Raw genomic sequence first — 14,605 nt, 5'->3', positions numbered from 1 at the left:
AGCTGGTCCTCAGGTGCTGCATACACAAGTCATTCTTCTTAAATGCTAAGAGAAGTGCCATATACCGAAAATTGCATTATTAAAGAAAGCTGCCTGTAAAGCAGCTCTCAACCCAAGGGAATATATGGGTGTGTTAGAAATGGAAACAGGTGCATGTGCATGTGTGTGCGTGTGTGGTGTGGCTGGGTCGATGGAAAAAAAGAAAAGGAAACCAGTGTGTTAACAACTTCTTAAAGATGGGCACGCAAGTAAACCCCTCTCTCCCTTTCCTCTGCCTTTGTCCTCAGCCCTGAGATTTATCAGTTTGATTTCATTCACAGTCACTGAAGGTTTTTCCTTCTGATAAGCATTGATGCCTTTTTGTAGCGTAGAATGAGTGACTGATGCATTGTTTGGCCAGCTCGTAATCAGTGGTGAGTAGTGTCCAACATCGTATTTCTAAATAACGATCCTCCTTCAGTATTCTGTAGTCTTTTTCTGTCCCAGGTTCACTTAAAATTTCGATGACTGACTGCTTCTAGCCAAAGAAATCATCCCTCAGCTGGTTCTGCCTGGGTAAACTGAAGTATCATTGGGATATTTCTGTTTTATTCAGTGTGATACTACTCTGATGCTTAAAATAGTTTGGGTGTAATTCTTTCTGCACTTGGGGAATGGTGGTGGTCTTTATTTTGATTCAAGTAGCAATAGTAATTTTCAGGACATGAGATACACAAAAGTGAAACAGTGTGTTTCACATATTTTCATAGTAAAATGTTGTTTTGTGAAGGTGAATGACAAGCTGATTTGTTGCATTTCCTCAAGCACATTAGTCTGAAGGCTGTGCTCTCAGATGTCTCCTCTTTTTTCTCTCCCTTTTGTCAGCAGATGGCGTATTACCGTTCCCTCTCACTTCTGTTTTCTTCGCCTTTTTATTCCTCTCTTTCCTCCTCCTCTTCCTCCCTTGCCAACCCCCCCACCTTGGCAAACATTTGTCACAAGAATGGATGCTGTTATGAAAAAAAAAAAAAAGTCTGGCTGTGACATGTTGTCTTTTCAAAAGTACAAGAAAGAAAGGAGGAAACAGGTTTTCATTGCTTCGGGCATAATACAGCTGGCTAATTTTCTCTGCTAACACTTTATTAGAGGAACACTTGTTCCCCTTTAGAGCGGATCTGACATTTTTTTGTAACAGTTATGTTTGCTTTTATATTTCTATCATGTTGTTTTGCATGCACATAGCTCCTCTTTTCCCTTTTAGGTGGATGGGCCCTTTCATTAATATTACGTGTTTTTACTTATTTATTTAGTAATTTTTTAGTGTTTTATTATTGTGAGAGAAAGAGAGTGTGCACGCTCGCACAAGTGGGGGAGGGGCAGAGAGAGGGAGACACAGAATCCGAAGCCAGCTCCGGGCTCCGAGCTGTCAGCGCAGCTTGAACGGACGCGGATGCAGGGCTTGAACCCACGGACTGCGAGATTATGACCCGAACTGAAGTTGGGTGCTTAACCGACTGAGCCACCCAGGCACCCCAATTTTATGTGTTTTTAAATACAGAACTTTTTCCAAAGGAAAATCCTTTGATGTGCAGATAAATAGATTAAAATACATTTGCACTTAATTTGGGGAGTAAAACTCCTGTGACAGTGATTGGGGCTGTCGTGAACATGAGGTACACATGAAGATGTGATTGGGTGGAGAATATGTACAACTTAATGAGAGGCTGTTAATGACTGGAAGAGGGTTCATTAATATGCGTTGTAAAACTAGGCTGTACGTGGAATGTGTGAGGGAGCTAATTAAATATTCTAAGGAATCCTACGAACCCCATATTCCTTCTATTCTTTTCTTATTCTTTCTGCCAACAGTAAATATCAAATGTTTCCAGAATGGATACTGCATAAAGAGCAGGTACACGGAATTGTCTGTGCTCTCAAAGGATGTAGTCTTCCTGAATGTAATTTGGGAGTCCACTTTCCTGCTTTAGGAAGAATGGTAGAGTGAGCCCAGTTTAATCTTTAACGTATTATTACCACCGTCTCTGCTTGCGTAAATCCCAGTTGCAACACAGCGCCTTCTTTCTGATTATCTTCATTCTATTCCTACCCCTCTTCACTCACCCACCTACCTCCAAAGCAAAGTGATCTCCGGCTCCTCTGAACACCCAGAGCATTTGTGCATACCTGCTTTTTGACCTCGTCACTTCCTACTTTGTAGCATAGTTACTAACAGCTGTTGGACGGAAAGCATCTTGATCCCCAGTAGTTCTGAGCACAATGCCCTGAACAGAAATGCTGCCCACTATTTGACTTATTGAATGCGTATTGGATATTAACTTTACAAGTGCATTGGCTCCTAGAATCAGTCAGACCTGGGTTTGAAACTCAGCTCTGCGATTCTGGCCAAGCCTTAACTGCTCTGAATTTCAGTTTCCTAATCTGCAAAGTATATGTGATAATGACTGCTTGGTAGAGATGTTGTAGGGATAGAAAGCAGTGGTGTAGGTAAAACACAGTGCTTGGGGCATAGTAGATGCGCAGTTTTCTAGATGTGTACCCACATGTCCTCCCCGGACACAACACGCACACACACACGCATACGCACACACACAGTGTATGTGTGCATGTGCAAGATGCTAGGCCCTCAGAGACCAAACCACACAAGTCCTGTGCTCATGTTGCTTAAAGAAGAAATGAAACCATACAGGGTGCAGAATTGTGGTTCTGTTGGGGCAGTGGAGAGGGTGTACCATGGGAGTTCATTTGTTTCTCCCAGAGAAAGGATGGATATGGTTTAGGGAAAGTGTTAATGCAAAAGATGGCAATTGTGCAGAAGGTAGGAGAATGGGTAGGGCTTGAATGAATGTTACTGAAGGCTAGAGAGGAAGATACGTACTTTAAAAGATTTGTCTCTTCAAAAACTATAGTTGTGCAGTAGAACTTCCTGGTCGAGGACTGAGATTGGAGATGAATGTCTCTACTCATCTGCCAGTATTTTTCTCAGAAACTTGCATGCCTATATGGGCTTTCGGATGACCTACTTACTCCTTTTGGTCCAAGTGTGGTAGTTGCCACCAGGCATGTTGGAAATGATAAAATAGTTCGGTAGCAACTTTGCCAGCGTTCTAAATTTGGTAGTTGATAGCACTGTATTGGGTGCCTTTCCCATGGGCATGGAGAAGGGGAGAATTAACTTGGTAACTGCCTGTAAAAATACATCAGCAGGAAGGTTTTCAGCTTAATGGTGATAAAATAAAATATAATACAGAATAGCTCCCTAGTCCTTTCCATACACAGATTTTTCTAAATGCTTTGAAGTAGATGGGGGATAAAAGAAGCCTGTAATACTAAACCATCCAAAAATGAAATCAAATGCTTTATGCCTGTTGGGTATTGTTATCACCCAAATTCAAGTGTGGACCTTAATGTAGAGTCTATAGTCGATAAAGTTAACACTAGTGATCCCAGTTGGCACAGAGAACTACTGCTCAGACTGCTGAATCCATTAAGTAATGGAATCAGGTTTAACTGTTCCCCTCAGAGGTTGAAAATCTTCACAATGAGGAAAAACCACCCATACGCACAATAGGAATGTATTTGAGTCCTTACCTAGGGGCACTGTGACTGCAGTCTCCTTGGAAAAATTTTAGGAGTGGTCTGAGCTCAGTTGAGTTGTGTTGTTCGCCCTCTGCTTTTCCTCAGCCACAGCTGGGCTGTGCTGCTGCAGGGAGGGCTGGAGGAGCTGGAGAGGGATGCAAGAGAGCGTCTCATAGACCTGTCTACTTTAGAGCTAGAAAACCGGTGACACGTTGCTATATAGAAGTCTGTTTAGCAGCAACTGCATTTGAGTTCAGGTACTTCTTTGATGTTGGGAGATGTCCAGAGTATGTTACAGCAGTGAGGTTCCACCGACCCCATTACTGATCCTGTAGCCAGGAAGGGGCTGATCTCTCCTGGCTATTCGCCCTCTTTGCCCCACCTTCAAATGCCTCTCCATTTCTTAGACTGTTTAAATCGGACATTGGGAAGAATTTATTTTTCCTCAGCCTTCACAATCCTGTTTTGGTTGTAAAACAAAGTCAGAAACAAGAGCCTGGAGGTGTATGCTCTAGGGTTATGGTGCTGTTCCTGTCAATTACTTGCTGTATGATTGTAGGTAACTCAGTTTCTAAATACTTGTGTTTGCTCATTAGTGAAATGAACCTATCTCGCTAGAGAACATAGATTTGTAACCTGGAATCCATAGATGGCCTTCTGTGAAACTACATATGTAGTTACATATTTTTGAAGCCCTTACCCTTGTTTTGGATTCTCAGAGGAGTCTGTGAACTCCTCTTCCCCACATTAATCTCTCTGCCTTGGAAGTTATTGTGAATTTGGTAAAAGATAATAGGTAAAAAGAGCTTTAGTAATATGAAAAACATCATTTCAAGTAGATTAGAATCACTCTCTGCTGAGACCATCTAATTCATATTTCCTCTCTTTTGGAACTCCTCAATAAACACATCTGTTTTCTTGTAGTACCTCCCTTCTTCCCTCCTCATCTCTTCCATCTTTCCAGTTGTGGAAGATCTAGAATGGAAATCTGAGTACAGTTTTCCAGGCTTCAACACTTGTCAGACCTTTAGTTCAGTCTCAGACTGACTTTCCCTGACTGTGCTGTTTCAGCTTCTGCCAGTGCTTTGGTGTGCTGAAAACTGACTTTAGCGTCTTCGGTTTCCATAATATTCTTCTGGTTGCTTCTGCATTGGTGGTACTTCAGCCCCACATTGATATAGAGAAAAGACTAATTTTCTTTTATTTAATCCTTTGAAAAAGACACCTTCAGCTGCTTACCCCATTTGAACTTATTACATATTCTCTTAAGTATATGAGCTTATCTTTTGTCAGCCAGAAACAGAAAGTAGAAAAAAATCACCCTAGATTTCTTTCATAAGACTCTTGCATTCTAACCCAGATATAGGGGGAGATATAGGGGTGTCTGGGTTGAACATCGACTCTTGATTTTGGCTCAGGTCACGCTCTCACAGTCATGAGATTGAGCCATGTGTCAGAGTCTGTGCTGATAGCACAGCTCTCTCTCTGTCTCTGCCCCTCCCCCACTTGCATGAGCGGGCTCTTGCTCTCTCTCAAAATAAATAAATTTAAAAAAATAATAAATGATAGATCACATAAATTTCCTAGTTCTTTGAGTCATCTATAATTACATAACAAACCATTCTAAAACTTACTGGATTAACACAATTATTTTATTTGCTCATGACTCTGTGAGTTGGCTGGGGCTCAGTTGGGTGGTTCTTCTGCTGGTCTCTCTGATGACCTAGAGTGGTTGCAACAAGATGATGGCTGGGGCTGGAATATCCAAGACACCTTGGCTCATGTCCAACCACCTTAATAGGATCATCTGGTAGGTTTTGATCTCTTTCTCCCTGGCTTGTTTGGTCTTCTATATATGAGAGCCGCCTATTGGTAGATACTTGAGAGGACAAGCCCCACTGTGCAAATATTTACCAAGCTTCTGCTTGCGTCATGCTTGCACGTACACCCCATCAGCCCAGCCCAGAGTTGTGTGGGAGGGCACGACACAGGATGTGAGTACCAGAAGTCCCATGGTTCATGGGGAGCTGCTAAGATAACATGCCACATTAGCATATAGGAGTAGCTCATTTCCTATTTTTATGAAATGAGTGATTCAGGTTTTCAACGCAGGATAGTTCACAACTCCAGCGAAAGGGGAAGTATGTCCTTTGCTCTAAGGAAGCTCAGATTTAGAAATCTAAACTAAACAACAAGATGAGTTTACAGAGCTTGAGGCAATTGAGTAAGGGATAAGATTTTGTTAGAAATGTTTGTTTTGCAAGTGGTATTCATCTAGAACTCCTCATTAATATATTTTAAGAATTCATTATAATACACCATTAATGGCTTGATAAAAAGAAATAGAAAGGGTGGCAAGGGAGGAAAGGGAATTAAAAAAAAATTTTTTTTAAGTTTAGGAGGTTTTTTTTTAAATTTCTGGGAGTTGTTGTCATTTCAGGACAATCAGAAATCAAAACTTAAAGCGTCTATGGTATTAAAATCTATGAAGGAAAACCACTGTGACATAGTTCGTGTGGAATCAGTCGTACAGATTGATGAATGTCAGGTCATTTTCTCAAGGAGAGTCATAGCCTTTCTCTTCCTTTGAAATATCTGAGGAGCATTTTAATTTATGAGAAAGACCTGACAGATTAGGAGAAAGATCTGGTTACAGTTAGAGCACAGAAAGCTCACTGTACTGAAGTATAGTATTTCTGATTGTACTTAAGTAGGTTACTTATGTGTAGTACTTTATTTCGTTTTTATTTTTTAATGTTTATTTATTTTTAAGAGAGAGAGAGAGGGTGAGCACCAGCATGCGTGAGGGGAGAGGAGCAGAGAGAAAGGAAGACAGAGGATCCAGACCAGGCACTGTGCTGACAGCAGAGAGCCCAACGTCGGGCTCAAACTCATGAACTACAAGATCATGACCCGAGCTAAAGTCGGACGGTTAACTGACTGAGCCACCCAAGCGCTCCCTACCCCCCCCCCCCGCCACCATATAGTACTTCTTAAACTTACATGTGCAAGCAAATCTTGGGGAACTTACTACAGTGCACGTTCTGATTCGGTAGTTCTGGGGTGTTGTACATTTCTGCTGAGCTTCGGGGTGATTCGGTAGTGCTCGTCCAACAAGGCTTTAGTAGACCTAACCCTTCTGAGGTTCCTATCCTGGCCAGGCCTCTCAGGTAAACCCCCTTAATTCTCATACACACTGGTATGTGACTTTTTACTTCTGTCATTGACCCCCAGCAGGACAAACAGAAGTCCTTTTAGTGTCTTATCACACATGCTCAAGCCATGTATTTCACAACTAAGGAATAGGTATTAATTTAAAACTACAGTTGGCCCTGGAACAACCTGGCTTTGAACTTTGCAGATCCACTTATATGTGGATTTTTTTTTTCTGACAAATACAGTACAGAACTGTAAATGTATTTTCTTATGATTTTCTTTTTTTTTTTTTTATGATTTTATTTTTTAAGTAATCTCTGTACCCAACGTGGGACTCAAACCCAAGACCCCAGGATCAAGAGTCACATGCTCTTCTGACTGAACCAGCCAGGAACCCCCTCTTCCTACTGATTTTTTTTTTAATAACATTTTCTTTTCTGTAGCTTGCTTTATTTAGGAATACAGTATGTAATGCATATAACCTACAAAGTACGTATGAATCGATAGGTGCTTGTTATCCATAAGGCTTCCGGTCAGTAGTAGGCTATTAGTAGTTAAGTTTTGGGAGAGTCAGAAGTTATGTACAGACTTTTGACTATTTGGTGTGGGGGGTGGTTACCCCTCAAGTTGTTCAAGGGTCGATTTTTAGTTCCTTTGGCATATGGCATTAAGTCATTTGTATAAATCTGGCCTTTGTTAATGGCTGTAACCCGAAAAAAGAAAATTCTTGGTTTAAATTGAATTGATTAGTCCCTCAGGGATTTCTTAACCGCAACCCTCATATCTGGCTATCAACAAGACTTTTGCTTGTCTCAGATTCTTCTTGAAAGCCAAGGTATATAGAGGGCCAGACAACTTTTGTCAAGTGCTAGCTGGTAAAATGGGATCAAAGTGTATTCACCAGCACTCCCAAGACTCCACGTGAGCCACCGGACCTAGAGGTGTGGCCATCCTTCCTCACTGTGGTGCGTTCAGTTCTCCAGAACTCTGTTTCTTATTCTGGGCTTACACATGTCTCTGGAGGTACTCAAGTCCAACCTGCCTTCTCCTATGCAGTTTTCAAAGTATATCCTTTCTTCTGACCTTCCTCTTCGCAGAGGGAAGCAGTGCAGCCTCAGAGATCTAGCCCATCCAAATAGTCCTACCCAGAAATTTGTCTTCCAGTTAAAAAATATTTTTAATTGGAAAATTACGTACTAATCTTCACCTCAGAAGACACTAATAGTGGAACTCACTCTTTGAACAAAGGCAATGTGGGTAATAGGAGAGGGCTTTGGAACCGGACAAACTTGGATTTGCACCCTAGCTCAGCTGTTACTAGCCTGATCTAAATCATTTTTCTAAATCAAATGAAATCTGGTGAGGGTTCCCACTTCTCAGGGTGTGTGGGAAATCCACTCTCAAGTTGTTGTTGGGACCCCTCACTTTCCAGAATGAGAGCAGGACTTCCAGTCCTCATCTGTTCATGGTTGCCACCGTTCATGCACCTGGCCTGGACCCTTGTCGTCACTCGGAAGGGAGGCTCGTCCGTGTCTCTGCTTCCCTCACGGCTTTGTACAACACCCCAAACCGTGTGTTTACTACAGTGTCCACAAATACTGTGTCAACATCTTTATCTGAAATCTTGCCCCCGGCAGTGCGTAAATGGGTCAGGGCTTTGCTCTTCATGGGACCCTAACTTTCTCCTCTCCCAGTTTGGGGAAAATCAGGCCTAGGGTTGAATAACTCACTTTTTCAATCCCACAAGCCCACAGCCTTCATACCCATAGCTTTGGGGGATTCTAGCACTTTAATTCCTTTGGTCTCCACCTTTAAAACTCAGAGGTCCCCAGGTTAGTCCACCTATCCAGAGAATTTCCCTTTTTGTTATAAACACCACCAAAGGTAAAAAAAAAAAAAAAAAAGTGTGTGTGTGTGTGTATGTAGTTACAACCATTGCTGATATTACTGTGTGTTTACTTGGAGTCTGCTGCTCTTCTAGAAGACCATAATTAATCTTCGTTATTAAAAAATATTTATTTAATAATAAATTTATGTATTATTTAAAATTTTAATTATAAATTTATTATATAAATTTATATATATTTATAATATATATTATATATACATTTGTAATTAAAATTTTAATATTTATATATAAATATATATTTATAAAATATATGTTATATATAAATTTATATAAACTTATAATTAAAATTTTAAATAATACGTAAATTTATTAAATTCATTTTTATTTACTGTTAGATAATAATATTATTTTAATTTATTTAACAACTCTAATGGTATTCCTATTTTTACATGGAAGGAAATTGTGGCTTACGGGATTTGACCAAGCACCTGTGGCTAGTGAGTGGAAGAATCTCAGTGTGAGCGGAGATCTTTGGTTACGAAACCCTGGAAACACAGTGGTTGGGCTCTCACATTGCCAGTGACTCTTTGAGCTTGCGTATATTTGTTAAACGTATTTCCCTTACCTGAAGACATTGGCGTCGGGTGGTTGCACTCCATAGCATCCTTCCATCTAAACAGTCTGTGACTCTGCGTAACTGCCGTTTTACTTCCCCTCTTTTTCAGCCAGAAAAGTGACTTTTTACACTGTAAGGTATACACGGCTGCCGTAGTTCCTCGGGGAAGGGCAGCTCAGTGGGGGAGGTACCCAGGGACCACAGTTACAAATTAGTGGCTCTGAGCAACTAGTTTGTTGAAGGAGCTTTTGCAGGTAACCTCAGAAGGCCCCAATGTTGACCGCCTTTGAACAATCACAGCGAATTTGAAAGGGGTCAAATACAGAAGAAAAACCACTTTTGTCCAAATTTTAAATGAAGCAAGAGAATCCGGAAGCTCAGTGGATCCTTTGACTGTGGCTCACCAGTGGAACATAGAGTCAGAGAGGTGATTTATAAACCTTTATAAAAAAAGAGGTATTTATAAAATACTTCAGAAAAGTACGTAGTGTTAGGAGGTCCAGCATGAGCTCACTAGAGGACAGATACTAAACTGACTTTGTTTCCTGTTTTGAAAGAGTCCACATATTAAGGGTATGTGGTTGATGTATTTTGTCTTGATTTTACTAAAGCATTTCACAGAGAATTCTATGAAGATGGTGACATGTTGATTAGATCAGTAGTTTCCTTTTTTTTTTTTTTTTTTTTTTTTGCTCCCTCCTAAGAACTAGATTCTCATCTGTACTCCACACCTATTGGAAGAAAATTATTGAGAAAAGGGCCCAAGAATCCATATGTTAGAAAAGCTTATCCAGGTCCACTGCTGCCATTCCATAGACTGGCATTTGAGAAACACCATAGAAGTTTTCAAATTTGGGGAGAGGGGCAGGGAATCCCCTGCTCAAATAAAATTTTTTATGAAACTCTACCATATAAAACAGATAAAGTGACATATGATCCTAGTATAAAATTTTTTTTTTTTTTTGAAATTTACACTTACAATTTTTTTTTAAGTTTATTTATTTTGAGAGAGAGAGAGAGAGAGCGCGCACACCCAAGTTGGGGAATGGAAAACAAAGAGAGAATCCCAAGCAGGCTCTGTGCTGTCAGCGTGGAGCCCGATTCAGGGCTCAAACTCACAAACCGTGAGATCATGACCGGAGCCAAAACCAAGAGTCGGACACTTAACCAGCTGAGCCTCCCAGGTGCCCCTGTGTTCATAATGTTTACTGAAGAGTCAGAACAATGAGGCTGTTAATGAAAAAGTTTAAATCAGGTGCTGATAATCACTGTGTTATAACTGTGTATTCACATCAGCTTTTGTGTTTCATGAGATTGTATACTTTGCTTTAAGTGCATAATATTTAAGAAATCTGCTCTTACAGTTACTCACAAATTATAACCGGGTTTTTTTGGTGTGTGTTTGCTTCGTTTTTAAATGACTTGCCATGGAATCCCAGGATACTTTTCAATTCCCCTAACCTAAGGTAGGGAATATTTGTTTCAGAACTGTAACCCTGTAATGAAACCTATGGAAACAATTGCTCGCATTCCTTATCGTAAATCTAAAGTCATACAGGAAACATCTAACTCCTAGAATAAATATTTATTCTCTCTCAAATAGGATATTATCACAAAGGACTTTTTACTGTGATGAAAGCAAGGCCGTATAGGTGCCCCTGAGCCTCGCCTGGCATTTAATGGAAGCCCACACTTGGGCGTGGTTTTGTGTGTGTGTGCTTACTTGAACAACTTCACGAGAGCGGACTGTGCATACTGGTGTTTTTCCTAAGACCGAGGCAGGCCTACAACTTCCCTTACCAGTGTCACACTTACAAGAAGCCCATGTGTGCACATAGAGGTCCCCCAGCCAGGGTCATGAGGCATGACCTGTGTATCTGCAGTGGGTGACGAGTTTGTATATAAGCCATTTCGGTGTCATTTAAAACAACTACAGCTTTGAAAATATATAAAATACATTCGAACATTAGGAACAGAGGGTGGTGTCCTCGGAGCACCTCCACAGGAGTGCTCTTTTTGAAAACACGGATCTAATATTGACTGATTCATGTTGAGGAAGATCCTTGATTTTCTGCAGAATACACAGATAAAGTTGGGGACAGCTAGGTAGTTGCAGATGAGAAAAATACCACAGTTGAGAAAGTGGATTTGTGTACACAAAGAATAGAGTACTGTTGAGTGCAAATGGGGAAGTGGTCTCTCTTCTGGCCAGAAAATCAGGGAAGGCTTCCTGGAAGAGAAGACATCTGACGAGGCCTTTGAGGATGTTTAGGTCTTGGGTATGAGAATTATGAGGGAGAAGAAATGATGTTGTAGGGCAGTTCACCTTTTTGGAGAGTATGATTTTAGGCAAAAATAATGTACATGTCACTATTCTCTTACACAGATAACCTTCTTCACTAGTAAATGAGCTGTATGCGCATTCAAAGGTAGAATCCATTCATAATCTGAAAAAAGGATCATTTTCATACATTTACACATGCCTCAAGTTTCCTTCAAAGTTATCACTGTCAGACAGTGATTCACTTGTTCAGATTTAGACCTTTCCAGTGATACTTTGCCCAACTTGGCTGCCCCTTTAATACCTCCATGCATCATAAATGTACCCTAAACCTGGCCTCTGCAAGAGTTCTAGCCATTCATTTATCCTGCTATTCGCCCACGCTGGCATATTGAGCACCTATATATGTGTAGGTCTTGGTGAGTTCTAGGCACCCAGCAGTGAACAAGTCAGCACTGGAGGGTGAAGTGGGTGCCTGGAAACCACCTAAAGTTCTTATCGCTGAACTGCATTTAAGAAGATAACAATGCAACTTTTCCCACAAACTGGTAACAGCGTAAAGTGTACACATGCCAGAGCGTTTACATTTTAACAAGGATCAAAGCTTCGCCTCAAACTACTTCTAATCAGGAGGCGTGTGAGGGGAATTGTGGTTTGAGCCTTGGGTCTTTTCCAGCTTATACGGCTTCTTAGGCAGCAGGATTGGTACTGTCCTATCTGTACTTTAAGGTGGAGACTGGCTCTGGTAATATTCCTCTCAGTAAAGTAGCCTAAAGACAACTCTACAGCAGGAGGGAAATCAGTTAGATAGTCCATAATGGCAAAGACTCTTTCTGAGGGGCAGGATTGCAGAGCATGGAGAGAGGGGGTGTAGCACGGTGGCAGGTGCACAGAGCCCGCTGGTGCATAGCCCGGCTCTTGGTGGCTGGGTGAGCCATCCAACCCCTCTGTGCATCTGGAAATACAGATGATAATGGTAATTACCCACCTCAAAGGATTGCTGAGGGTCAAATAAGTTAGTATAGAAAGAGCATTTAGAATTGTGCCTGCCGTAGAGTAACTGCATTAGGTTAAATTAGCTATTATTTCTTTCAGCCATGTGTTTTTCCAGTTTGCCCATTTTCTGAGAATATAGAGTAGCTATAGAGGAAGAGTGCATAATTGGGTGATGAGTAATTCCTTCTTTCACCTCTTCACACCCCCCACACTCCTGCTCCACAGACCCCAGAGTTAACTTGTTTTGTAAGGCTATAACATCATATTTGAATGTATGACCTTGAAATTTTCTGATTAAGTAGTTCTGGGCAAAGCTCTAATGGTTGGAAAATAAATCAGGCCTCCCACACATACCTGCTCAGCCAAGAATTTGTTTGCCCCAGGAACCGTGGGTGGGCGGGAGTGGAAGCAAGTCCACACCCAGGCTTATGTGAACTCTCTGTTCCTGCTGGAGACTGGGGTCATCCTTCTCCCTTTGCTTACCAATGCTTCCTGGTCATTTCTTTTCAACCTCAGTTGAAGAAATAGAGAAACAAATATTTTCCTTTCTCATTTTCTCTCTCCCCAGCTCCAGGGGAACACTCCCCCCATCCCTGCTTGTGCGTTTTCTCTAGTTTGGCTTTGTATTTGCCCCTTGGTATTGCACTTGTGCAAATTTCTCCCAAGCCCAGGGAGACAGCATACGGTGTCTGATGATGGACTGTAGGGGTCCCTGCATGGTTCCCCAGTTTCAGGGTCTGCGGCAGGGCCCTCCCGGAAGTGCCCTGGAATTTTCTGTTGGTTCTTGTAGCCAGGGATAGAGAACCCCGCCCCTGCCTTTGCACTGGGACGAGTCACAGGTGCTCCTGCCTTCCGGGAGTGTCTGGGGGACACCTGCTGTCTGCGTCCTGGGGAGACGGGTGAGGGCTCCTCGGAAATGTGCCATGTTGAGACCTGTGGTCTGTGTGACCCTCGGGTACTGGTTCCTGGCTTGTTTTGTTTTTCTTTTTGGTCCATCGTCCTAGTGAAGTCCTCTCGTTAGAGCAGGTATGCTCTTTTCTGAGCCTGAGAACGGGTGTGTACCAGTCCCTGTCCTGAGGGAGGCAGTCAGGGATGAGGTGGAAGGAGGGCTTCTCAGACCCGGGGAAATCTCTTTGGGCAGAGCGAAGCTTAGAAAGTCATGTGACCTTTCTGAGCCTGTGTGATCACTCCTTGCCCATCCGGTGAATGGGAAGCCATGCGGGATGTGGAGAGCTCCCAGGAATGCGTCCTTCCTTTTCCTCTGTTTCCTTCTCAAATGGTGGAATGCAGGCTTATGGTAGGGATAGGTAGGTACTGGGTCAATTTTTTTCTAATAACCTAACGGGCTTCAGCATGGGGGACTGGTATTTGGGGGCCTTTGCCCTGTAGTCAGACTCCAGATGAGCCCATCTCAGGAGAAGCATCCTTCGCCCTCCTGGCTGGCCGAGGACTCGGAGAAGCAGCAGAAACTCCTTTGGAATTTTGCACTTTATATCCCCTCTAGTTTGCTCGACTATAAGGAAGAACTGGCAAAATTAAAAATGAAAAATTGTTTTGAAAATTACACCCTGTCTACAAACAGCCGCAGATCAAGAGTAACCACCAGACATCCTGTTGCTCAGCATGCTGGCTGGTCGGGGGTTGCTGGGTTCGGGGCTCTGCCTCGGCGTTGGGCCCTGAAACAGGCCCGTGTTCTGGATCAGTCGGCACAGGCCACCTCTTAACCGCCACTGTAAAACCTGTCGGATAAAAAGAAGTCAGCACGATAAAATCTGCATCTGGACAGTGTGCTGTGCCTTCCTGCTCATTTCCATTTTCCAAATCTAGGATATTTTTTTGTTTTAAAGAGGTGCTGAAAGAAGTTTATCTGATTGTGTGACTTGAGGTGAGGCCAGAAAACTTCTGCTAACGTCTCTGAAATATCTCTTTTAAAGCTGTTTTTTAAACCTCCTGAAGTGAACTAAAGACCTCCACTAACTCCTAGACTCTAAAGGTCTCATTATGGAGAAGGTCCACCCTGCTTCCTGCTGGAATAAGGAAAGGGGGTGACAGTTCATATGCAAATGGCCCCACCACCCGCTAGGAGGTGGCCGCTTGTCCCAGAGCCACCGGATTGGATTGTCTGTGTGGC

General features: G+C 42.3%; 1 pseudogene; it reads right to left on the bottom strand.

Annotated features, from left to right (window-relative positions):
* LOC124523474 (homeobox protein OTX2-like) overlaps positions 1-13,470 on the bottom strand; it is a 47,388-nt pseudogene extending 33,918 nt beyond the window's left edge.
* Between the last annotated feature and the right edge of the window lie 1,135 nt (positions 13,471-14,605).

This window comes from Lynx rufus, unplaced genomic scaffold (genome assembly GCF_022079265.1).
Source record: "Lynx rufus isolate CCGP_SWC_20201006 ecotype Redwood Valley unplaced genomic scaffold, mLynRuf1.p SCAF_4, whole genome shotgun sequence".
NCBI lineage: Eukaryota > Metazoa > Chordata > Mammalia > Carnivora > Felidae > Lynx > Lynx rufus.
The sequence above is the reverse complement of the archived record's forward strand: the minus strand, read 5'-3'. Positions and strand labels throughout refer to the sequence as shown.